The sequence below is a fragment of the Cetorhinus maximus genome, chromosome 6 (assembly GCF_964194155.1).
Source record: "Cetorhinus maximus chromosome 6, sCetMax3.hap1.1, whole genome shotgun sequence".
NCBI lineage: Eukaryota > Metazoa > Chordata > Chondrichthyes > Lamniformes > Cetorhinidae > Cetorhinus > Cetorhinus maximus.
In genome coordinates, this window is record NC_135884.1 from 140,723,444 (window position 1) to 140,750,949 (window position 27,506).

Consider the following 27,506-nt stretch of genomic DNA (forward strand, 5'->3'; position numbering starts at 1 on the left):
TTAGTATTTTGTGCTCAAGAGTGTCAAAGTACAGCCACAGGCCCCTGATGCTTCACATGGAGGGTTTTGGGTGTTAAGCTGTCACCTTGGGGAGAAGGCGGCAAGCAGAGGGCACAGGAGATTTCTCACAGAAAGTCAAATTGTGAGTTGCTACAACGTCGGCCATGCTTTCTGTCTCCTCGGTCCAGGCGAAAGGGTAGCACGACAGAGGTTTGGGAGTAGACTGTTACTAGGGGGATGCCCCAGGGTAGAAAGAGGGATCTGTGCAAAGCAAAGTGTTTATTTTAAAATGAACGCAAAAGAAAGCTTGAAAAAGAAGAACAAATTATTCCTTAAAGCTTTTAGGACAGGGAAATCCCTAGCAGAAGAAAAATCCGTCAGAGATTCTAAAAGGGAAGTGGAAAGATACTTGAAAAAAGACAAATTTAAAGCATAATGGGAAAAAGATCAGAAGAATGGGACTAAGTAGACAGCACTTTCAGAAAATCAGCACAAATACAATGGGCCAAATGGCCTTGTTTAGTTCTGTAAAATTCTATGAATCTATGTTTCAGTTTATTCCCTTTTCCCTCAGAAAAAATGATTGTAACATATACTGAAAAGTGAGCTCTGTATGATTATTATTTAACTGTTTACATTCAGTCAGTAATCATACATCGACATATCCTCTTGCAAAACTCTCCAGCAAGTAAGTCAATTTCTTTTGCATAATATATTTGCATTGAAATTTAAGATTTTTAAATATGCAATTAAACAGATTACTGAAAAAGCAAACATATTTTGAGTTTTGACAAATTTATTTTATGCCCAAAATAACATTCAAGAACTCCTTTATGGTTAGAGTACAGGTTGATAAAGATTGAAAGCCAACATAAATTTATACAAGCTTGAATATGTAACTCCAGCACTGAGCTGCTGTTGTGGGTTATAACTCTCAGGCTGTACCAATTTTGGCATTAAGAGGAAACATTGCAGTCTTATATTAGTGGGTCAATTCTTCTGATCCAGCAGCAAAATTCACAAATCAATATTGCACAAAATGTATAGACTCAAAGTGTATAGCTCTGCTGAAGTGTCACTGGGGGATTAAAGCACGGCAGAACACTGATACAGGATTTGGATGAGTGTTCATCATTAAAAGAGGCTTTATCTACCAAACAAAGGCCATGCATCAGGGGGATGGAAATATAGTGCAAATGTTACTGGACTAGTAATCCAGAAGCCTGGACTACTGCTCTAGAGACATAGAAACATAGAAAATAGCTAAGGTGTAGGCCATTCGGCCCTTCGAGCCTTCTCCACCATTCATTATGATCATGGCTGATCATCTAACTCAATAGCCTGCTCCTACTTTCTCCCCTTTTCCTTTGATCCCTTTTGCTCCAAGAGCTATATCTAACTCCTTCTTGAAAACATACAATGTTTTGGCCTCAACTACTTTCTGTGGTGACGAATTTCACAAGATCACCACTCTCTGGGTGAAGAAATTTCTCCTCATCTCAGTCCTAAATGGTCTACCCCGTATCCTCAGACTGTGACCCCTGGTTCTGGACTCCCCCACCATCGGGAACATCCTTCCCACGTCTACCCTGTCTAGTCCTGTTAGAATTTTATAGGTTTCTATGAGATCCCCCCTCATTTTGAGTTCAATCCCACCACAGCAGCAAGGGGAAATTTAAATTAACTTAATTAACAAACCTGGAATAAAATAGTAGATCCATGAATGCTGTGTTGTCATGAAAAAAATCTGGTTCACTAATGCTCTTTAGGGAAGGAAATCTGCCATCCTTACCCAATCTGGCCTGTTCCAGACCCACAGCCATGTGGTTGACTCTTAACCGTCTTCTGAAATGGCTTAGTAAGCTATTCAGTTGTATGAAACCACTACTGAAAAGTCAAATAAGTCTTCACAGTTGCTGGGTCAAATGCTGGATCTCCTTCTCTCATAACACAGTGGGTGTACCAGAACCACATGGACTCCAGCAGTTCAGGAAGCCAGCTCACCATGAAATTTTCAAGGGCAATTAGGCATGGACAATTAATGCTGGCGATGCCATTGATGCTGACATCCCAAGAATGAAAAAAAAAACATATAGCATCTTTCATGTCCTCAGAGTATTCCAATGCACTTCACAGGTAACTGTGCTCTTCAGGTGTAGGTCTTGTTTATCACCTGCTCCTACTTACCGTGAAGAGATGGTCATCCGCCTTCTATTGAAACAGTTTCTAAATTGGAGTGGTTTATCAGGCTACCTCAGGGGGCTTGAGAGCCAACTATATGGTATGGGAAGGACTAGAGTCACAATCCAGACTAACTAGTAGTAATACGTTCCCTTCTTTGAAGGATATCAGCGAACAGTAGGCTGTTAGGCCAACTGGTAGCTTTCAATGTAATACTATTTTTCAGTTGCCAGCCCATAAATTATCAGATTTGTTGAATTCAGTTTTAGAACCTGCCTTGATGAGATGTGAACTCATGACCTCTAAGTTGCTAGCCAAATACCGTAAACACTACATTCCCATGCCAACATTTTTATTGAAGTGCAGCGACTGTTGCTTTGGAGGCAAACACAGCAATAAGTTGGCACACATAGCAAAGGCCCACAAACCATCATTGAGATGGCTGATCAGTTTATATGTTTTTTTTTAGTGTTAATTGTTGATTAGGGACTGGGAGAACTCCCTGTTCTTCTTCAAATAGAGTCATCAGCTCTTTTACATCCACCTGAGCATATAGGCAGGCTCTCAACTCAATGCAGCACCTCCAACAATGCAGCTCTCCCTCAATACTCAGAGACAAGAATGCTACCATAAAGTCAAATGCCATCATGCAAAAAATGGTTTTCGTTGTTGGAGGTCAATCATCTCAGTCCCGGGACATCTCTGCAGGAGTTCCTCAGGGTAGTGCCCTGGGCCCAACCATCTTCAGTTGCTTCATCAATGACCTTCCTTCCACCATAAGGTCAGAAGTGGGGATGTTCGCTGATGATTGTACAATGTCCAGCACCATTCGCGACTCCTCAGAGACTGAAGCAGACTATGGCAATTTGCAACAAGAATTAGGCAACACTCAGGCTTGGGCTGCCAAATAGCAAGGAACATTCGAGCCACACAAGTGCTAGCCAATGACCCTCTCCAACAGGAGATAAGCTAATCATCGCTCCTTGACATTCAATGGCACTTCCATTGCTGAATCCCCGACTATCAACATCCTGCATGTTATCTGAAACTGAACTGGATCAGCCATATTAATACTGTGGCTACAAGAGCAGGCTAGAGCCTAGGAATTCTGCGGTGAGCAACTCACTTCCTGACTCCCCAAGGCCTGTCCATCATCTACAAGGCACAAGTGAGGAGTGCAATGGAATACTTTCCATTTGGCTGGATGAGTGCAGCTCCTACAACACTCAAGAACTTTGACATCATCCAGGTCAAAGCAGTCAGCTTGACTGGCAAACCATCTGCCACCTCTATCATGTACTCCCTCCACCACTGACCCACAGAGGCAGCAGTGCATATCACCTACAAGATACACTGCAGGAACTCATCAAGGCTCCTATGACAGGACCTTCCGAACCTGTGACGTCTATTATCTCAAAGGTCAAGGGCAGATGTATGGAAATGCCACCACCTGCAAGTTCTCCTCCAAGCCACACACCATCCTGACTTGGAACTACACTTTTCCTCTGCTGTCACTGAGTCAAAACCCTGGAACTCCCTTCCTAACAGCACTGTGGGTGTACCTATACCACACGGACTGCAGTGGTTAATGAAGATGGCTCATCACTGACTTCTCAAGGGCAATTAGGATGGGCAATGAATGCTGGCCTAGCCAGTGATGCCAACATCCTGTGAATGAATAAACAACAAAAAAACAACTGTGTGATTGCAGCACTCCAGCTATTCAATCTACATAGAATGCTGCCAATGATATTCTGGGTTTTGTCGTTGACCTGATATACTTGTGGGCACATAGCAGATGTGTGTCCAATACAAAATTGCAAATAAATGACTATACAACTAGCTGGATAACTGTTCTATTGAGCACACTAGTGAATTACACAGAAATAGGCCATGTGGCCCAACCAGCCTGTGCTGGTGTTTATACTTCACTTGAGCCTTTTCCCATCCTTCCTCATCTTACTCTTTCAGCAAAACTCTCTATTTCCTTCTCCTTCATATGCTTATCTAGCTTGCCTGTAAATACACCTACACTCATTGCCTTAACCTCCTCCTCTGGTAGTGACTTTATCATTTTCACCACTCTCTGGATTGTGAAGTTTCTTCTGAATTTCCCATTCGATTTCTTGGTGATTGTCTTATATTGATGGTCTCTAGTTTTCCTCTTCCACACAATTAGGAACACTTTTTCTACATCTACTATATGAAAACCTTTCATCATTTTAAAGACATCTATCAGGTTACTGCTCAACCTTCTCTTTAAAAGGGAAAAGAGACCAGGGCTGTTCATCCTTTCCTGCACTGTCCTGGCCTCATGCTTGTAAATATTTTTTGAACAGCTAATAAAATAAAATATGTAGCTTGGTAATGTCAAATCAGCACACTCTTCTGTTGGCCAAAGTGGGAAGCAGTGATTGACACACACTACTAATTTTTTAGTTGGTAAGACATTGGCCTGAATCTTCTGGTTAGCGTGCGGGGGTGGGCCCCGCTAGCCGGTGCATAAAATGACGCGTGGTGACGTCAGGCGTGTGTCCCGATGTCACCGCGTGTCATTCAGGTCTTCAGTTCGGTGGGCGCAATCTGGAGTCGGCTGCACGCCCGCCGAACTGTTAAAGGCCTTCTAAGGCCATTAATGAACAAATTGAGGCACTTGCAAGGGCTGCCCATCCAACCTTCGCATTTTTCATGGAACCTCATCCACGGGTGGGATGAGATTTCATGAAGGCTTTATTACTTTAATAAAATTTAAAAATAAATTTCATAGACATGTCTCAGCTCATTGTGACACTGTCACATAAGGGGGCATGTCTGAATTTGTAAAAAAAATTCTTTATTTCAAGTTGACACAATCAGATTAATCACAGAGGTGCCTCAGGGAGATTTCTGTGTGTGCGAAAGAGCGCAGGCCCCGACTCTCCCTCCTCCCCCCAGCCCGCTCAGGGAGCTCTGAACGGTTCCGGGTGCGCATCACACTGGGCGGGCCTTAATTGTCCCACCCACGTAAAATGGCAGCATGCAGGCGGTGATTGGCTGCGCACCCGTCCGCGCCTGCTCCCGCCCGGCCTGCATGACAGGGAGAAAATTCTCCCCGTTATATTGAGCATGCACAGAAAACAAAAAACCTTCATCTGGCAGGGGTCAGTAAATCCATTTCAAAATAAGCAGTAACATTAATACTCAGCTGAAGCAAGTGGCTTAGAATTTTAATAAAAGAATTCCAATACATATCCTTTAGGCTGGAGACTTGTTTCAATTGTAGTTACGCTAAATTGCGTTATCGCTGGATCCTCGTAATATTTCCACCTCTGAGACTTAACACAAACTCTCCAGATCAATTTTCTTTCTCAGAAAAGGTTATTAAGCAGGGCAGGGTTGTCTGTTTCTTTAGATAGTGGTTTGAACACAATTAAAGAAAAATTGCTTGGCACTGCCCCACCTACAGTGACGTCAGTCAACAATCTAGCTAAAACAAGACTATTTCTTTTAAGCATCGCAGATGAATCACTGGGAAGCAGTCAACATTGATAGGTTAAATGGATATTGTGCCACAAATTAAAGAAACCTTTGTGCATATAAATGTTACACAGACTATTCAAAAGAGCCATTCTTTAGATACTTTCTCATTTTTCATCGATATAAAATCAGGCATTCCCACAATCTATGAAGATAGCAGTTTCTTTTAGAAATCATTTGAAGTTACATTGTGGGGAAATTATTGTTTGGCATTAATGCTATTAATGCTATGCTATTCTCACATAGTGTATATAGTATTCTATCGCAATGACTACAAGCTATCCATTGCCCTCATAAAAATATTTGTTCTGTTTTTCTTTGAAATGTATAATAATGGATTATGTGAAATAGTGCTCCTTATACAATAACAATACACCTACAAAAATGTTTCATTGTGGACAGTGTGGAAATCTACTCCCTTTGCAGTTTAGCAATATACAAGTATCCTTTTCTATATAAACATAGCCATCTTAGCCAAATTTTTGGCCAGATTTGGCTGCCTGACAAAATCCTAGGTAAGTAATCAACGCAAAGAAGATTTATGATAGTTGAGTTCTTTTTCTGCAAATCTTGCTCTATTCCATTTTTGTGATAATTTTAGGCTTTCAGTCATTAACACTGCCAAAGAATTAAGAGTTAATTCATGAGAACCACCAGGTCAGTAAATCTTACCTTATATGTGTGTCATTCTTCTCTTGCATGTACAGAATGTTCTCTATTTTAGAAAGGCCTCTTCTTTAACGGAATCCCTGGCTCCAGCTCTGTCATAATAAAAGATTGTCTTTCCATGAAAAGGCTTCTATTCATGCTTGTTTGTCAGGAAAGTAAAAAATTCAAATGGAAATTGTTGGCAATTGGAATGAGATAGGCTTGGACAATATGCCAATTCCTCACTTGAAGTAAATCTGATTGCTAAGATTCACCCTGCACGCGAGACCCCACACAGCGCCAGAACCGTTCAATTGCAGCGCGTTACACATATAATTTAATAACTTGACCATAGGCTTCTACTGCTCTAAGCATTTTGGTATTTAAAGTCCTTCAGAAAATTTAGTGACGGAAAAGTGGCTGTAGTGAGCTTGGCTCTGTTCTAACAGAGCAGAACAAAATATTTACTTTATGACTCATCTCATGACCTTTTATTTGAATGTTCAATGTAACTCACTCTGTTTATAATAAGAGAAGGTAATTTTTCTTTCTACTCCAACTTTAACAAGGGTTACGTAAACAGAACAGCCACAGACATGATAAACACCTGTTCAAAAAAAGAATTGTTTTGGATGAGCAACTTCCAGCGGCCCGTAGTTCATTGGCAGGGGATCAACTAAAAATTGCTCCAGAATTTTGCATGGAAAGTATCACTGTTCAATTCCACATAATTTTAGCATTGTCTTTGTTCTATGTTGACAGGATTGTTGGAGCATCACTTACCTGTTCTATGTCTTGCACGGCTGTGATTTTTAAAGATGGAATATCTCAGGGGTTTTTTTTTAGCTAACACAATGGTTCTTTGCATAAATGTTAATATATTTTCAGGCCCCAAAAGAAAGGGTTACTCCATTGAAGGCTGAGTTGATACTTTAATATCCTTGTTATCAGGGAAGCTGGAGAACTAGCACTCCCCATGCAAGGTAGCGAAGTAGTTGGGAAAAGGGCAAGTAGGGCCTCTTCACTAAGTTCCAAGATCTTTCTTAAACTCATGAAAACAGAAGGTGAAAATTCAGCTACCAAACTTAAAATGTGCTGCTTCTGCTCATGCCCAAGAGTGCTAGGGTTTTGTGTCCTGGGTCAATTGCATGGTCTGCAGGCACCCTGGCATAGATCTACCCCGCTAGGCATTGCCTTACAGCAGCAAAAGGGACAGGAAAATGTGGCGTAGCTTGACGGTTTCTCAGGCCTGCAGCTGCAGGTTAGACCTCAGTGATCAGTACCATCTCAAAAAGTCCTGATCAGACTTAACTCCTGAATGGTGGGGAGACTGACAAACAATGGGCTACCTTCAGCCCATCCCTGGGATTCACATGCACCCCTAGGCACCAATGGTCCAGAGGCAGTCGACAATGCCATGTTGTTTGTGTACCCCTGCAACTGGGAACCTAGTCAATAGTCATGGTGGAAGGTGAGTTGGGAGGCCTGGAACAGCCCTTCCCCTCAAGTAAATAAGTCAGATAAGCTTCCATCTGACCAAGCTCCATCCTCCTTTTTGGAAAGCCCTGAATTTACTGGGCAAGGCGAAAGGGATGGAGCTCCGGAATAGTGAAACGCCATCTCTTTTGCTGACCTAGATAACTCAATGATCCCACGGCCAAGACTTAGGAAAGTTAGTTTGATGTACATCCCAATAGCATCATTACATGTTGCTTGCAGTATAATGCTCTGATGAGGGCAAGGATTATGCTAACATGCTGTCATCAAAATTTATAAATTTGGAAGGAAGCATCACTAACCAGGCACCACATAAATTATGACATATGAGCTTATTTAGTAAAAGGATTGATTTGACTTTGAGAATCTTTGTTATGTTAGGAGTTACTAACATTCTTTTCCTTATTCTCCAAAAGTAAAAATTCTCATATTTACAGTACCAGAGGCCTTGTGATCTCTTTAAACTTCCTAAACCACATGATTTCTTCTCTCCCAAAATGAATGGCTGCTGGAAACACATTTAAGTAAGTTCATTAAATTGAGTGCCTGAATGAGCGACAATGCTGTCCAGTTAACAGCTTTAGAAATAATTGGGCCAATATCTGCTCGGGAATGGGACTGAGGCTTATAAGGATGAGTTCTAATGGAAATAACTGGATGCTGTGTGAAATTTGCTGGTTCCAGAGCCACTCGGACCATGGAAGTATTGAGTCAGTGATGGCAACTAGCCGGGGTTACGAAAGGTAAGATGTAAAACTAGAGAGTCTTCTTCAGTTTTGCTTGATGTGGAGTTGAGGAGAAAGTTTGTAGACACCTTCGCCAGGGTATTAAATGAATTGGGTAGAGTCAGTAATATATCACATGTGGTCTATGTAAAGCATGTGTTTAACCGGCTAAATTAGCTTTTCTCATTTCATGCTTTTATATAAAATTCACAAGGGTCTGTTTTGTCTTGGCAGTAAAACAGGCGATAGTAAATCGGCAGCCCCCTTTTACATCCCAGCTCTTTGACTTCAATGGAAACAAAAATCAGGGGAGATGAATAGCCAGCAGCCAATTCACGTTCACAAATTTTAAATAATTGCACAATGTTAAGATTAGCTCCAAAATGTGTCACAATGGATGGAATTGTGTTTGTGCTTGTTTTGTCACTAGCGTATAGATTATGTAAAATGCCAACATCCCATCTGTTGAAGTCAGTCAGTCAGGGGTAAAAATCACAATTTCCCTCCTCAATCAACAGACATTATTCTGTTTGTTGGAAAGCTCCTGATATGGCAGAATGATTGACTACTGTTCAGAGCGGTTACATTCTGCATGTTATTTGAGCAAATATTCAAAGCAGTTCGGCAAATCTCTCAGTCACTGCTCTTTTAACCAAGGTAAACCTTGTATGTGCCTTTTAATAAAATACCTTTCTGGATGGCACATATTTCTATATCTCTTTACAACAATCATTCCTTGCTGTAATTGGTACGTGTATTTCAATGCAAATTCATGGAATAAGAAACAGGTGTGATTGCAACAAAATGGATGAATAATTATTAGTAAAATAACAAAGAAAATGAAAAGATGTAATCCCAGTAGAAAGCTTCGATATCACAATGTGTCTCCCTCATTCTCTGCTTTCTGCTGCAATACACACACCTAGAAGGACAAGGGCAGCAGATAGATGGGAACACCACCACCTGGAGGTTCCCCTCCAAGTCATTCACCATCCTGACTTGGAAATATATCGCCGTTCCTTCACTGTCACTGGGTCAAAATCCAGGAACTCCCTCCCTAACAGCACTGTGGGTGTACCTACACCACATGGACTGCAACGGTTCAAGAAGGCAGCTCACCACCACCTTCTCAAGGGCAATTAGGGATGGGCAATAAATGCTGGCCCAGCCAGTGAAGCCCACATCCCGTGAATGAATGAAAAAAAAACAGACTTTAAAACTCAAGTTTGGAATCAGTTCTTCATTTACCTGGTCTTCTCTCCTGTTCTTTTCGGTCTCTGCATTTCCCACGTGTTGAGCCTTGGTCTATAGTGTTGCCCACATTAATTAAAACTTTATATCTGCTGAGAATTATCAGAGACTGCAAGTGGGTTATCTTCTTCTTGAGTTCTCTGCCTGAAGGCAGGTGCTTGGCGATTATTCACTGAACCACAGCAGAGTGCTACGACTTTTAACTGCAGGTCGGAAGGCAGGCCTTGAACCTACCGGAACAGGGATCGAGACCCATACTGTTGGCGCTAATCTGACCCACATTCTAGCTGTCCAGCCAACCGAGCTCGGCGACCCCCAAGTGGATTATGCAGCTTTAAAAAACTGAAAATGTTAACATTGGAATATGAAATCTCCAGATTCTGTTACTCTTTATGTCAGCTTTTGAACAAGAGTATCACAACTGTGCAACCCCTGTTAAAAATCAAACTGTGATGATGAATATTGAATAATTTTACTTTCTTTCAAACAACTTGTTTAAATTAGAAAGAGTTGCTGAACCCAGTAATGTGATGGCCCTGATTGAGCAAGATAACTAATGCCGAACCATATTAATCCTAATTGTTTTGTTTAAAACAGCCCAGTTTGAAAGAGGTCCTGATGACCAGACTCCTGTTTTCAATGAATGCTGTAACAACCCCTAAAATGACAACTTATTAACTAAAAAGACAGAATAAACAGCTGATGTGGAAGGGGCAGGCAGTGCTGCCATATGGATGAGGTCATGTGTCGATGCCACATACACCAGTAGTGAGATGTTGGTAATCGTTGATAAACCAGCATGTGATGTAAAAATCAGGTGAATGTAACTTGTCTAGCTTTCACAGTGGAACAAGGATCCCCAGATAGTTGGTCTGCCATCTTTAAAGTCAATGTTTGCTTGATCTTTCACCCTCTTTTCCTGCTGGTTCTCTCTCTCTCACAGTTGAGCCTTTCGATTGAAACAATAAAAGTATTTTTTTAACATTAACATCTTGGATTAATGGCTTTAACAAGGGAATGTTACTTAAGGGAACGATATAAAAAAGGGAAAAAAAAATAGTTCCTGAATTCCACTTCTTCTACGGTAACCAAAAGTTCATCATAAAACTGACTGTGAGGTCCCACATCACAGCTAGCATTAATCAGAGAGATCATTTACTAACATTTGTCTGGATGGATTTATTGCAGCTTTTCAACATCACATCGCCAAACACGAATTTGTTTCTGTTTGTTTTTCTTTCAACATATATGAGTGCTGTGGCTTGAGTAGGATGGTTTCACTTTTAGCTACATACAATTTACTTCAAAGCCGTGCTATTTTTATGTTGTTCACTTTCAGTACATTATATCAGAGTGTCCAGCGTTATTACTCGCTGATCATGTTTTTCTTTCTTTATGAGATCCAGAATTATTATTAATCTAACAAGATGGGTCAAGTGCTTACCATATTTACGCAGTAATTGGATAGTTTGGTATTAAAGCTAATGCTTGAAAAGGTAAAATTTGTTCAGTGGATTGAGTGATACAGTGGGTAAGCAAAGTCCAGACTGATGAGAGGAAGTCGTTGCTCCCAGATCCCACTCAAATTCCTGTGTGAAATGAGTTTCGACAATCTTAATCCAACTTCTAACAACAGTGAACCCGCGACACAAAACTGTCCATAGTTTGGGATACAATTTAATATTGTTTGTTTCGATATTTGGTGAGTTCTATTCTGGTGCATACTGCAGTGACAAAATATTAATGCTTCCAATGTTTACAGATTTGAAACACAGGTAAAAATCTCTATATAAAACACTGTGCAAAAGAATGGGTCAGATGCAGTAACAAACCAGCCAATATGGGTTCAATCTTACTAATAGTGGGACAGACATTAAAGCCAAATGCCTGAATAGGTAAAATTCAATTACAGAAGGGAAATTACCATCAAACTAGATTATGCATTGCATATGTTTGCCAAATGTGGCCACACACACACAAGCAATGACGTCATTATCTGAAGGAATGTTATAGCAGACTGGGCAAGCTGAATACTTTGAGAATCTTACCAAAATATAAGTGGCAACAGTGACTCTACAAGGCAACAACGCCTGCATTGAGGAAAGGTGAAACCCAGCCAAGGAATTTTTTTCTACCAACACTCAAGCTGAACGCTAAATGCCACAATGTGACAATTATGGCTATTCCCCTAAAGCTGGGAGCATATAATTCAAAATTACTGGATCTTGGTTATGCTGTTATTTTTAAACCAAAGACCACTCATATTCATGACCTGGTGAATTAAAATAATTTATTAAAGTCATTGGCTTCCATTCTGCACCGTGGTGAAGTATTTCCCTCACTTTGGAATAATTCAAGGTTTCGTTGAAACACAACCCCAATACACCAACTTTCTTTTACTTTGGGCTCAGTAATACGCCCAGGCACAGGGGTCTCTCCCCCACAGGGCAGCTTCCACAACTTCCGACTTCCAGGCCTACCATTGTGACACGTGTGATAAAGCGCTAAGTGGAGCAATGGACTTCGCAGGATGGGTTTGAGGCTTTCATCCTGCCGCATCAGTGTTGGAGGGCGGGATGTCCAGCCTTGAGGTCAAAGGCCGTGACCCTGAACAAGGTCACAGCCAGTAATTTAAAGGGCACCCAGACGTGGGCCAGTGTCAGTGGACCCAGCAAAGATCGGCAATCTTCAGAGTTGTGAACCTCATTGGGGCTTGAGAGATTTGCAGGCTTTTAAGGTGAGTGAGCTTTTTATAGAGTTCTGATGTGTCCAAACTTTGCCACTGAACCTGAACAAGTTTTCTATACCTTTGCTCAGAGGAAAGGTATGCCCAATGCCTAGTTGTTGCATGTTTCAATCCAGAGATATTAGAGCCATTGGAGCAAGGAGAGGCAGGTGAGAAGGTCCAAACCAGCCCCTCGGTTTAATGATGACTCCCTCAGAGCCCTCCTCGGTGCAGCCTCTAACCAACATGAGCAGTTCATCCCATTCAGTGGGAAGAGGAGAAAGCCGGCCAAACTCATGCTGGCTGGGAGGAGGTAGCTGCAGAGGTCAGCAGCATTGGGCTGGTGAGGCAAACTTGGTTTCAATCCCAGAAGAGGCTCAGTGACCTCATGAGAGCAGCCAGGGTGAGTAAGTCCATAGTATGTGTAATCTTGTAATAATGCGCCAGCAGCATGCCATCAAATAAGCTGACAGGCCTAATGATTGCAGTTTTACACATCTTTTCAGGAGAAGCATGCCCACGGTGCCCGAGAGCGAGGGTGGACTGGCAGGAGCGTGCATAACCTAATGGTCTGGATTCCATTTGAAGAGGAAGTGTTGGCGTTCACTGACACAGAGTCATCCAGGACCATTGGCAGAGGTGAGATTGGAGGAAGGTGAGATTAGAGTGAGATGGCAAATGGCACAGATAAAAAAGGGGAGAGGGTGATTGGGAGGTGGATGGATGTTTGGCATTATGCAATGAAACTCATTAATATCGTTCCGAGGCTAAAACCCTGAGAAGCTTCGTAATCAGAAGCTTCACACGTTGGTACAAGTGTGTATTGTGTCGGCATAGTCTCATCTCTCATGTTGGGCGTGAGTAATGTTGCAGAGCTTAGTGACTTTGTGCTGATGTGGCAAGGTTTGTGATGACCACTAACCCTCTTACTCATGTCTCTCTGTCACAGGTGAAGCCTCTTCCACAAACCCCCCTCTGGATGCTGTGTCCGAGGAGGAGGAAGAACCCTTGGGGGATGCTGTGTCACATCCTCTCTCTGTCCCAAGCACCATCACAGATACTGGCACCTCAGCAGGGATTTGTCCATTGGAATGGGGGCATGCACAGTCTGGTGAGGATACTTCAAATTGCACATGCAGTTGCCAGACAGTGTGGTGGAGCAGGCCTCAGGCAGTCAGAGAATTGCCTGGGGTGGTTCAGACACTGATTCTATGTCAGATGATGAGCCTCTGGAGTCATCTGTAAGGCAGCAGATGCTTGATGTCCGACGCGAGGTCCATGAGGATTTGGCTGGTATACCAGGGGGTTGTGTGCCCTGGCCCGGACTGTGTAGATATCTATCCAGGCCATGTGCACTGCCATCACCCACACTTCAGAGTGCCAAGCTTCCTCCATGGACAGACTGGAGGGACAAATATAGATTGCAGGTACAATTGTTGATATGCGTTCCGGCCTGCACACCATTGCCCTGGCTCTGGGCCCCTGACCTCAGAGCCAGCATGACAGGGGGACTGAAAGCATGGGCACAGACGCAGCTCCTGGGACCTCACTGGAAGGCGGGGGGGATCAAACAGTCCTAGTGGTGTAGGATGAGCATCAGCTGCTGTCATTTGGGAGCACTAATCAGGGCACATCTGATGGGGCAGCTTCTCCACCATCCATCCGCCATTGACAAAGTCTTCATGCAGTGCCATGGTGACAGAAGATCCTCCTGCCACTCAGCAGGAGCTTTCTAACATGGCAGGCTGCTCAGGGCCACAGCCGCATAGTGGACACTCCCCGAAGTCACCCAGGGCAAGAGAGGTGGCAGATCTAGAGCTTCTCTCCAGTGCAGCAGCAAGCGAGGTGGGAGCACTGTTCCAGATCACTCTTAAACGCATCAGAAAAACTCCACAGTAGTCACCAAGAGGGACACAGTAGCTTATTCCTGTGAATGTAACTAATCATTGTAAGCTTGTAAATAAGTCTAGACCTCATATGGTCCCTCATGCTGATGTTTTTCTACTGTGTCTGGGGGACTTGTATCAGGAGATAGATGATAGCTTTAGAATATTGATGCAGGGCAGGATGCCTCACGTGTTAATGTTTGGAAAGGGTAAATGTGTTGGCATGATGGTCACATGAGGAGCACATTGCACATGGGAAAAGGTTTGGACAAATGGCATCCACGCATCTCTGAGGCTGGGACGTTTGAGACTAATGAAACCTCTGCCTCCTTAGGGCATTCCTGGTGCCATGGCCATCCATGCAATCACAGCCAGGGCCCTCGACATGAACATCGTCATGTTCCCTCACCTCATCCTCACCCTCGTCCCCTGAGCAATGGACCCTATCAGCCATGCCCTCAGCTTTCACGGCATCCCCTCTTTGTATAGCGAGGTTATGGAGGGCGCAGTACCACGACCATGAGTGACACATGTGAGGGAGTGTACTGCAATGCCCCTCCTGATCTGTCAAGGCATCTGAATCTCATTTTCAAGAGGCCGATGGTCTGCGCGACGATGGCCCTGCTGCTTCTGTTGCTGTCATTGTACCTCCGCTTCTGTTCTGGGCACCCTCACAGGCATCATTAGCCATCTCTTCAACGGATACCCCTTTTCACCTATGAGTCACCCATCCAGGCCTTCAGGGCCGCTGAATAGGTCTGGCACCTGTGAATTTCGAAGAATGAAGGAGTCGTGGCTGCTGCCTGAGTACCTGACGCGTGTCTGCATGACCACAGACCAGCTGGAAGTTCAACAAGCGGAAACCTTCCCTGTTGCTGAAGGTGCAGGACTGTCCAGCAGGAGCCTATATGGTGATGTGAGTACAATCGATGGCTCATTGTACCCTTGGGAAACCTGCAATCACTGCAAACCCTCTGGCTCTACAATGTTGACTCAGTTCGCCCAGTGTGAAGGAGATGTAACTCCCTGCCCTTTGAAACATGGCACCAGTGAAGATATTGATGTAGTGGTGTGCAGCAAGCTGCATAATGCCTCTTCAGCCTGCACGTGCTGCCTGAAAGGAGGCCCTCGTGAAGAAGTTGAGCGTGACAGTGACCTTCAGAGCTACAGGTATGGGGTGCCCTCCAATGTAGTTGGAGGAGATCTCCCCTGCGAGCATGTCACAGAGTGATGTGAATGACTCTTGATAGCCTGAGCCTTCTCTTGCATTGTGTGTCTGACATCTGCAGATAGCACAGTTTCTGCCTATTTATTCCAGGGCTGCATAAGTCCCTCTACGCCTCCGTTGAGGAAGTATGGAGGCTTCATTATCCTCTGGGTCTGGTGCAGCTTTGGCCCCTTCATGCAGCACCAGTGCTTCCTGGACCTCCTGATCTGCCTTTCTTCCTCCCACAGTCCTCCTGCTCCTCCTCCTCATCATCATCATCATCATCTCCTCCTCCCCCTCACTGCAGGTTTTGTCTCCGATTGAAACCACAATGCCCACTTTTCTCAGCTACTTTAAAGCCTGGAGGATGGACAAGGACTAAATACAGCACTCAGCAGGCGGATAAAAGGCCTCAAATTAATATACGTTTTAAGTGGAAACTCTGCTCTTTAAATGAAGCACTCCCAACAGTTACAGAACTCCGAACTGCTAGGATGAGATTCAAGGGTTAACTGAGCCTTTTAGACCCACCCTAACAGGTTGACTGATAATGAAACAGGAACCCCACACGGCATCAAACAGACTCTACAAGCGTATTATTGCTGACACAACATATCATTCCAGTCAGTAACCTTAAATAACTACTTAAAAAAACTTGAATAACACGGGGAGGCTCCCGAATTTTAACCCTGCCCGCCTGGCGTATTGTTCGATTTGGGAGCAGATTATTCAGCCCTTTGACACATCCTCATCCAGTAATTAAGATTATGTTTATGTTTAATGCTCTTCAATCACAATTTGGAGCAACAGCTAAAATAATTCACAAGACCACAAACTGGAGTACAATTTGAGTAGATAAAGCGGAGGCAAGGGAGAGGGGGTAGCAACTCAATAACACACGAGAAGGCTTCTTTCATATTGAGGTTGTACAGAAATTGATAAAATTAAACGCAGCTCATTATTAGATAGGTTTCCAAGGTTAAAACAGGTAGGACGTGAACATATGGAAATTGGTGGATAGGAAAATGCCAGTAGCCTCTCCAGGCTGTTCCATAGAGTTATGTTGCAAGTAAGCATAATGACCCTCAACGAACCCCAACCCAACACCAGTCATGTCATCTCCTAGGAGAGGTATGAAAATACCCATAAGAATCCAGGGACACGACAGGACGAGGAAATAATTCTTGTAATTTACTTTCTGTCATCCTGAGGTAATCAAAACAGGTTCCAGTGACCTTGAGGTGCATCACACAATGTAACATCTACCTGTTGTACATCCTGATATCAGCCTCAGCCAGGAACTTTTTTTAACACTTGCAGTAAATTTACACTGAATACACAAGTTGGCAAGCAACCAAAGGTTAATGGCCCTCTGCAAAAAGAAACATTTCCTGACACCTAACCTGGTTCTGTGCTTACATGACTTCTATGCATTTCCCTCATTAAGCCCAGCCTATCAAATTCGACATGGATATGGTGTATTGCTTCATTATTTTTAATATGTCAATCCAAATCTCATCTAAGTGTAGGGGTTTCTTACAGTATGAAGACCCAGTTTTCTAAGTCTATAACGATAGCTAAGGCTTTTAAATGAGGCAATTGTCATGAAAGTTTAATAATTTTCATAATTTTTTTTGGTTTATTGTGCAGTAGGTTTATGGGGGTAAGAATAGTTGGGTTTGTCTGTGTATGATTTACTTACATTTTGTAGTTAAGCAGACTGCAGGCTTTAACTCATCAAAAGAAACTAGGTGCTTGACATGCCAATGAGTAAACATGGATGCTAGCTTAGCATATAAGGTGTGAAGGGAATTTGCATTTTTAGATAAATGAAGGGATATTTGGATTTCAAAAGGTCTGTTTACAACTAGCCAGATAAGCAAGGCTAAGGAATGTGTGTATTTTTCCCACAGGTTACTGACAATAAATAGTAGCAACATGAAAGTTTTTATATTATGAGGGAGATACAATTTCAAAGGCATATGGAACAATAGAATTAAAAAGAGAGAAACATATGTAAAGGAGAATGAAAGCCTATGTGTCAGAAGGCCATGTAAGATCTAACAGGATTGTGTGAACTAGCCTTAATGAAGCCTCCAGCATTTGTGCATATGTCTGCTGTCTACCGAAACTGAAGCTGGAGAAAAACCATTTGGAATTCCACTGTCCAGGATATTGTGTTAACTTGTTGGATCTGTTTAGAATCTAAAACCTATTTTTGGATCATTGCCTTAAAGGGAGTGTAACTGGAGGTCAGGTTATTTAGGGATTTTAGGAGTTATTATAGTAGTAATTATAGTCATATGTATGTGCTTGAAATATTTTATATTTTGTTAATAAATATTTTAATTTAACTTTTTAAACCTCTAAAGCTCTTGGTGGATTTTTTACTTCTGAATTCAGTGCATGCACCTCATAATAAATACAAATTGCAAAACCATTATGATAGCGCGACCATGTTCCCCTCATGCATTTGGTCTGCCTGGCATACATTATCTGCCACGTCATAACACAATAATGCCGTAACCCTCCTCTGAGCCACTACTAGAGCCTCATAGCTTGCACCATTTGAGGGGAGCCAATTTGAAAACAGTGTTCTATATGAAACCTAACTAAGGCCTTGTACAGATTACTATAGATTTTTTTAAAAATTAATTGGATCATTCAATAATATACCCTAATGAGGGACAAATTACTGGTATTTATACCTAATAACAGATTCCCTGGTGTTATTTTCTAGTATTGCAAGCTTAGTTTTAAAACAATGTTTGAATTCTATTAAAAGTTTTAATGAGCATCTAAGTTCATTAATGACCAGACTCAATTACTCAAAGGCTCCCTTAGTCAGTCTCACTTCCTCCAAATCTTTTAAACCTGTATCCTATCATGCACCAAGTCCATCTTGCCCAACACCCCCAACCTTATTGAACCTACCTTCACTCCCAAACCCCCAACACCTCAATTTTAATACTCTGCATTTAAGTATCTCTATGGATTCACCCCTCCCTATGTCTAAAATCTCATTTCAGCCCTTAGGGCATGTTTCTATTTTAAATGAGCTATATTAATGTAAGTTCTTATAATGTTGATGTTTCCCAAACTTTCAATAAGTGGACTTTTTTGCTTATATTCCCCCCTCCCCCACCTCCAATCCTCTCCTGTATCCAATTACATTCTGCAGTTGAGCGGGAAGGCGAATCATCCTTCTGGCTCTCTGCTATTCTCTAACTAGCCACCAGGAGGTGCCAGGGAGTCATAGCTCACAGATTGATTTCCCCTCCCATTTCCTGTTGAGAAATGCCTGGCCTTTATCCCAACACCTTTACACAGCAAGCCTGAGATTGGAAAGACACCACGCGGAGAGTCCTGGGCCCTAAGCCCACTTCGTGCCACCTTGTGGCATACCGCGTGTTGCGAGTGACGCTCTGCCCCCACCTCCCTGCACCACCAACAATCTTAACATGCCTTGTGAAAATATTTGGAAAGTTGTAAGTACTATAGATCACATTATCCAGTCACAGAAGTGGTTATGTAAGCGTAATAATGCAAATTTCTCACTTTTAGTGCCTTAAATAAAAATACAGGATGCTGGCACAAGAACACTGAGCTTCCTGTGAGCCTTTCAATGTATGTTCTACCAAAAATAACACAGAGGTTGTCAGCACGTGCACTTGTGAGTGTTTCAGTTCAGGCAAAGTCTTTATTTCTCACAAAAATAGAATATTTCACACTGAAATGCCATATTTAAACCAAGTTGCCCAACATGATGAATACGTTTTGATGATAGTTTTATGGCTGGTAATGAAACTATACAGAAACAAAAATATTTCCAAATAACTTCCACAGCAGATGAACCTCCATGAAGGAATGAAAGGTGCCAGCTTCGTTCACCCAAATTAACTCAACGGCCCAAAGTTTTTATATTGCTTGTTTTAGTGATTTCATTCACTAATGAGTATAATTGTGAAGGATTTAAAGAATAACTTCAAATTTATTATGGAAAAGTCTAGCTGTACTTTGAAAATTTTCAGCTGATTAGAGAGAGCCAGCATAGATTTGTAAAGGGTAGGTCATGCCTGATCAACCTGATCAAGTTTTTGGAAGTGGTAACTTAATTAGTGGACAGGGGAATTTTTTTATTATTCATTTACGAGATGTGGGCATCACTGGCTAGGACAGCTTTAATTGCCCATCCCTAATTGCCCTTGAGGAGAAGGTGGTGAGCTGCCTTCTTGAACCGCTGCAGTCCATGTGGTGTAGGTACACCCACAGTGCTGTTAGGAAGGGAGTTCCAGGATTTTGACTCAGCGACGGTGAAGGAACAGTAATATATTTCCAAGTCAGGATGGTGAGTGGCTTGGAGTGGAACTTCCAGGTGTTGGTGTTCCCATGTATCTGCTGCCTTGTCCTTCTAGCTGGTAGCAGTTGTGGGTTTGGAAGGTGCTGCCTAAGGAGCCTTGGTGAGTTCCTGCAGTGCATCTTGTAGATGGTACACACTACTGCCACTGTTGGCGGTCATGCAGGGAGTGAATATTTGTGGATGGGGTACCAATCAAGCAGGCTGCTTTATCTTGGATTGTGTCAAGCTTCTTGGGTGTTGTTGGAGCTGCACTCATCCATGCAAGTGGAGAGCATTCCACCACACTCCTGACTTGTGCTTTGTAGATGGTGGACAGGCTTTGGAGAGTCAGGAGGTGAGTTACTCACCACATGATTCCTAGGCTCTGACCTGCTCTTGGTAGCAACAGTATTTATATGGCTAGTCCACTTCAGTTGCTGGTCAATGGTAACATCCAGGATGTTGATAGTGGGGTATTCAGCAATGGTAATGCCATTAAATGCCAAGGATCGATGGTTAGATTCACTCTTGTTGGAGATGGTCATTGCCTGTAACTTGTGTGGCGCAAATTTTACTTGCCACATGTCAGCCCAAGCCTGGATATTGTCCAGGTCTTGTTGCATTTGGACATGGACTGCTTCACTATCTGAGGAGTAAGAAATGGTGCTGAACATTGTGCAATCATCAGGGAATGGCTCCACTTTTGACCTTATGATGGAAGGAAGGTCATTGATGAAGTAGCTGAAGATGGTTGGGTCTAGGACACTACCCTGAGGAACTCCTGCGGTGATGTCCTGGAGCTGAGATGACTGACCTCCAACAACCACAACCCATCTTCCTTTGTGCTGGGTATGATTCAAACCAGCGGAGAGTTTTCCCCCTGATTCCCATTGACTCTGGTTTTGCTGGGGCTCCTGGATGCCACAACCGGTCAAATGTGACCTTGATGTCAAGGGCAGTCACTTTCACCTCACCTCTGGAGCTCAGCTCTTTTGTCTATATTTGAACCAAGGCTGTAATGAGGGTAGGAGCTGAGTGGCCCTGGTGGAACTTAAACTGGACATCAGTGAGCAGATTATTGCTAAGCAAGTGCTGCTTGATAGCACTGTTGATGACCCCTTCTATCACTTTACTGATGATCGAGAGTAGACTGATGGTGCGGTAATTGGCTGGGTTGGATTTGTCCTGGCTTTTGTGTGTAGGACATGCCTGGGCAATTTTCCACATTGCCAGGTAGATGCCAGTGTTGTAGCTGTACTGGAACAGCTTGACTAGGGGTACTGCACGTGCTGGAACACAAGTTTTCAGTACTATTGCCGCAATATTGTCAAGGCCCACAGTCTTTGCACTACCCAGTCAATGCCTTCAGACATTTCTTGATATCATGTGGAGTGAATCGACTTGGCTGAAGACTGGCATCTGTGATGCTGGGGACCTCCGGAGGAGGCCAAGATGGATCATCCACTGGACACTTCCGACTGAAGATTATTGTGAATGCTTCAGCCTTTTCCACTGATGTGCTGGGCTCCTCCATCATTGAGGATGTGAGTATTTGTGGATCCTCCTCCTCCATTGAGTTGTTTAATTGTCCACCACCATTCTGGATGTAGCAGGACTGCAGAGCTCAAATCTAATCCGTTGGTTGTGGAATCGCTTAACTTTGTCTATCATTTTCTGCTTATGCTCTTTGGCATGCAAGTAGTCCTGTGTTATAGCTTCACCAGGTTGACACCTCATTTTTAGGTGTGCCTTGTGCTGCTCCTGGCAACAATCAACAATGGTTTCATTATTAGACTTTTTAATTCCAGATTTTTATTGAATTCAAATTCCACCATTCCACCCGGGTCCCCAGAGCCCTAGCCTGGGTGTCTGGATTATCAGTCCAGTGACGATACCACTATGCTAACACCTCCTCTGAAATGTCCATGTATGTTTTTTATATTGACTTCCAGAAGGTGTTCAATAAAGCCCCTCTTAAGAGACCATTAGCTAAAGATGAAGTTCATGGAATTGAGGGCAAATCATTGACCTGGCTATGAAATTAGTGAGCATCAGGAAACAGAGAGTAGGTATAATGGGCAAGGTGTCTCAGACGGTGGGAAAGAGAACCACATATCCAAGTGTGCCAGTGGCAGCATTGTAAGCAGTGTAGGTGGAAGGATCAAATTAAGTTGCTGATGCTTGTCTTTTTCAAAGTATTTTGTGAAAAAAGAGTAAAACCTGTGGAAGAAATATATATTTTCTTTATACTCTGAGAACAGAGGGTGGATGATTTGCTAAAACTTCAACAAATAAGCTGAGAATGGGAAGTAACATTTTGATTTTCATGATGCTGATACAAGAAAAAGTTATAATGAATAGTTATATGACTTTGATATAATTGGAATTTCATGTCATCCGTTTTGACTCATCGCGATTTCACTGTCTGTTGACTCACTAGCTCCTTATCTCTCGGTGTTGCATACTAATAAAAACCGTTTCCAGCAATGATAACTCTATTTCCCTATAGGAACGGACAATCGGGAAAAATTGAATTCGAACTGATATCAGGTGTGGGGTTCACAATGTGCGATTACCCCATGGCCAGTCCAGTTGAGGTAGTGAACCCACAATCTTCATGCTGCCTGCTTATCAACATGATTATAGTGTACATCCCAGTGTGAAACACATTGTTGACTGGCTGCATGCTCAGCAAGGGACCAGCAGCGTGTGTGGCTAGTGCAGTATTCAAATAGCTTGCATTTCTTAAAGACAGGCTGCCCCTTTAAAAGGGGAGGTGCACTTAGGCTACAACAGCAACTAACATAAAGTCTTTGGTGGAGGAAAAATGATAGATAATGAAGAAAAGAGATGGCGTTAAACTCCTGACAGTCAGCTCATGAAGTAGGAGACCAGAAGTCAATCTTTACTCAGTTTTAGGTTTATCCACAAAGTTAAACATTACAAGTGCATGGTTCCTAAATCTACTGCCCAACACCAGTGTCAACAAGTGCCTTCTTATATTATTTTGAGGACACTAAAACAAATGGCTAAATTAACTGATCAGCAGCTCCTTAAAGAGCTATTGCAAGTAAAACAAAAACTATAAAGAAAGCTTATCAAACTAAAATAATTTTCCAGGAGCTGATGATAAAATCCAGCCACTGTGGCACCTGCCAGTCGCAGAATACATCAGGTGTACCAATGGACACCATGTTGTTACTATCAGGTGAGGAGGGTCAAATGGCTCCCCTGTTTTCCCTCTCCTTCTTTGACCATAACAGGTTTATTTTTGAAAAGGATATACTTGCTAAGCCAATGAGTGTTTAACTGTTTACGCCTAGTGATCATTAAAGAATCATTTGGACAGGTTTTCTTGAATTTAACAAAGAAAGATGTTAGCTTTATTATACTTAAACCAACCTAGTAAAATAATAAAAAATGCTTCGATTCTCACATGTGCACACATACACTTGAAGTTCACACACGCACCAGGAGATTATGGAATGTTAGAATTAGATTTGTCAGCTTAGGGTCCACAGAAATAAAAGGGTATACAGTCTGTATTTGGTGATTTGGCTGGTTTCAGGCTGAATTTGGTGGTCTTGTGACTTTAGTTCAGTGGACCCAATGCTCCGATTTAAAGAGGTAGACAGTTGATTTGGTTCTTTTCCTGGAGGTGGTGGCACTGTGTTGAATTCTTTTAAGAAGATTCAAAGCTTGCCAGGTGGGTTGGAGAGAGAGAGAGGAGGAAGGGACCCTACTCGTGTCTTCTCTCATAAGTGTCTCAATTGCTTGTTCCTAAAACACACAAAGGGTGGGCCTGTCACATGGCCGTTCATCCAGTGATTCAAACATAGTTGTAACCAGGGTATTCCCCCTTCTAACTTAATCAGTTCATGTCTAGGAATCCTCTCTCTCAGTCACTGCCCTATTGTTCAAGCGATTGGGTTTAGCATATTCCCATAGTAGCTTGATGAGTTCATGTCTGGGAATTCACTGTTGAATATCCCAGGTGACTGCCTTGATGTCTTGCTAATGGGGATAGGATTGAGGCTCATTCATATTCTCCTGAGATCATTGTCCTTGATGGGTCTTCACAAAAGTGGCGTCTCCATCTCAATGGGTTGAAATGTGGAGAGTACAGTGATGCAAACTGGATAGCCATCATTGTTGCAAGCTGAAGTCACACTTTTAACCTGTGATTCAAAAAGTCTGTTTTTAACAGTTCAGTTCGGTTTTCCAACTGTTGGATTAAACATCATTATTTGGCATAAAGCAAGTTCTTGTGACAGCGTGCATAAGTGCCTCTTTATATGTGCTCAAGTAATCATCCAATGAATGCCCTCTACCTATATATATAAGTAACTTTAATTTATACAATTAACAAAGTTTTTGGATGCGACACTGAAGACCTTAGTAATGGAAGTGGAAAGGAGGAAAGAGGATATGTTTTGACAGGAGTGGGGGTGATACAACAGGAGGCTCTCAAGGCACACCCTATGAAGCAAATGGAAGCAAGTGCTCAAAGTGGTCAATTCCCAAAGTCCGGCTTCAAGGGCCTAGCTAGGGTGCTAGAGAAAATTCAATGAGCTCGCACAGGTGGTCAAGTTCAGAGAATTCATTTTCAAATGCCACCTCCCACCCATCACACCCCCAATCTTTCACAGTGTTCAATGCGCCACACCCCTATAAATCACCCATCACTCATTCCTAACAGTCAGATGCTCCAGCTCACCAGGCGCATCACCCAAACACATAGCGACACACTTACTGACATTAAACACTCTCTCTGTCTCTTGCAGGGCAAAGTCACACACAACTGCAGGCAGTAGCAGAAAACCAGCTGGGGATGGACACATCTGAAAGGTGAGAGAGAGAGAAAGCAGGGATTTATAGACCAGTTAGTCTGACATCAGTTTTTGAGAAATTGCTAGCATCTATAATTAAGGATAATGTGACTGAACACTTTGAAAAATTTCAACTGATCAGGGAGAACCAGCATGGATTTGTAAACGGAAGGTCATGCCTGATCAATGGAGAAGGGTAATGTTTATAGATTATTCATATGGTCTTCCAGATATCATTTGTTAAGGTCCCTCATAAGAGACTGTTAGCTAAAGATGAAGCTCATGGAATTGAGGAGAAATTATTGACTTGGTCAGGAAATTGGCTGAGTGGCAGGAGACAGAGGGTAGGCATAATGGACAGGTACTCTCATTAGCAAGATGTGACTAGAGGTGTGCTGCACAGATTTGTGGTGCGACCTTAAACATTCACTGCATTTATTAACGACTTAGATGATGGGCTGGAGAGCCAGATATCCAAATTTACCAATAACAAAAATATAAGTGGTTAATAGGTATAAATTGAAGGAAATTTCCAAGAGCTATCAATAGATTAAGTGAATAGGCAGAACTGTGGCAAATGGATTTCAATGTAGGTAAATGTGAGATCATCCACTTTGGGTCTAAAAAAGATTGAACTGGGAATTTTTAAATGGTGAAAGGGCAGAAATAATGGAGGTCCAAAGACACTTGCAAGAACCGGTATGTTGATTATTAAAATGTCATGAACAGGCACAGAAAATATTTTAAAAGGCTAATAGAATGCTGCCCTTTATATCTAGAGGAATAGAATACAAGGGAGGCAGAAGTCTTGCTCCAGCTATACAAAGCTCTGGTGAGACCACACTTGGAGTACTGTGAACAGTTCCAGGCACTGTACCTTAGGAAGGATATATTGGCCTTGGAGGGAGTGCAGCATAGGTTTGCCAGAATGAGGTTAAATTGCACAAACTAACATATAATTCCCTGGAATTTAGAAGGTAAAGAGGTGATCTGGTTGAAGGTTTCAACATTTTCAGGGAACAGGTAAAATAGATAGGGAGAAACAATTTTTCACAAGTTGGGGAGACTAGGACATGGGGGCATCGTCTAAAAAATAGAGCTAGACCTTACATTTCTTCACACAAAGTTGGTAAACATTTGGAATTCTCTTCTGCAAATGGTAATTGATGCTGTTCCTGTCTCTTAAGCCATTTGGAAAAGACAGTGCTCCACATCAAGGGTCTGGCTGTGACTAAGATGATAATATTTTTTTGACCTATTCCCTTTTTCAAAGCGCACTTCACCCCATCCTACAATCGGGCATGAAGCTGTAGATGGTGTAACCATGAACCTTTTTGCTTTCCACCCCACCCTCTTCCCTCAATCCAACCCTCCCCTTCTGCATTTCTGCTTTCAGAAACCCAACACCTGCTGCCTAGCCAGCCATTGCAGCCTCACAATGAAGGACAAGAGGACCTCTGATAAGGAAACACTATCACTTGATCTGACACTCGCAACCACAGGTCAGGTATTTGGCACTGTGGGTACCTTAGTGGGTACTATAGAGTGGGTAGTATAGGTTAGTATCAGAATATCACCAGCACTAGGCATGAGTGAGCTGCGACAAGGGAAAGTGCAATGCTATGTAAACTCCACGGACAGCAAGGTCTCAGATGATTTCTGCTGCAGAGGACACTACATCATGCACACTTTGATGTAGTGGCATAGAGGAGAACATTGATGGCTATGTACACATAGATGCTTGGTGCATTGGCAGGCCTGCCACAGAGTTTCTTCCTACTTGTCACTGGAGGAGTCTATCCCCAACTTGGCAGAGGGCTTCATACAGAGCTTGGAACTCATCCTTTCCAGTTCTGACCAACTCCATGATAGCACTTGCCCACCCATCTGTGATGGAGTGCCTGATGGCCAATGTCTCAGCTTCCACTGCAGCACAGGCAGAAGCCATCCAACATCTCAGCGCTACAGTGGATGCACAGACTGAGCTCATGAGATACATGCTTGCTTCCATGCAGGCCCAGATTGGTGCCAGGCTCAGACTGCTGCCATCCTGGCTGCGGCTACCAGTGTTGAAAAGGCTTACAGGCTCTCACAGCAGTCCAGCAAGCTATGCTTCAGAAGGTTACTAGGACTACTGAGATGCTGCTGTGTGGGAGTAGCAGTGAATCCATGGTGTTCGAACCTGCTGCCTTCTCCTAAAATGACAGCATTAACCACTGCTACTCCACCAGCGTGTCTCATACCCACCTACGCTGCCATCCATGCTGAGGTGATGCAGTGTGAAACTGGGCCCTCAAGGCCTGAGCTGCTTGAGGTGGCCCTCAATCTGCAGCATCCTCAATGAAAGTCAGCAGCCTTCCACCAGACATGCTGCAGCCAATGGGGTAGAACTGCAATACAGCACTAGGCCAAACAAAGGCAGCCATAAGATAGACATGAAGGGAATGCACAAAGGTGAACAGTTCAGTTTTGTGTCCATCATTGGAAGTGTTTTTGCATAAAGCTGTTATGGAATGTTATTTTGGCAGTGGTTTTTACTTCAGATTTTGGCCAACAGTACACTGTGATGGTATGTAACAGATGGATAGAGCAGTGGTTAATTGTGGAGCAACTATGATGTGGGAATCAGATCTCAGGATAACTGAGTATCCGGAGTGAAAGTGTCCGCGATGCCTCCTCAATTCCCTCTCCTCGTCTTCCTT

The 27,506-nt window shown here is 42.9% G+C and overlaps 1 long non-coding RNA gene across 1 annotated transcript in view; it reads right to left on the bottom strand.

The window, feature by feature from the left end:
- LOC144681398 (uncharacterized) overlaps positions 1-6,741 on the bottom strand; it is a 40,829-nt gene extending 34,088 nt beyond the window's left edge. Inside the window, exon 1 of the long non-coding RNA XR_013576780.1 lies at positions 6,370-6,741. This is a non-coding gene — a long non-coding RNA (uncharacterized LOC144681398). The remainder of the gene's footprint in view (positions 1-6,369) is intronic.
- Between the last annotated feature and the right edge of the window lie 20,765 nt (positions 6,742-27,506).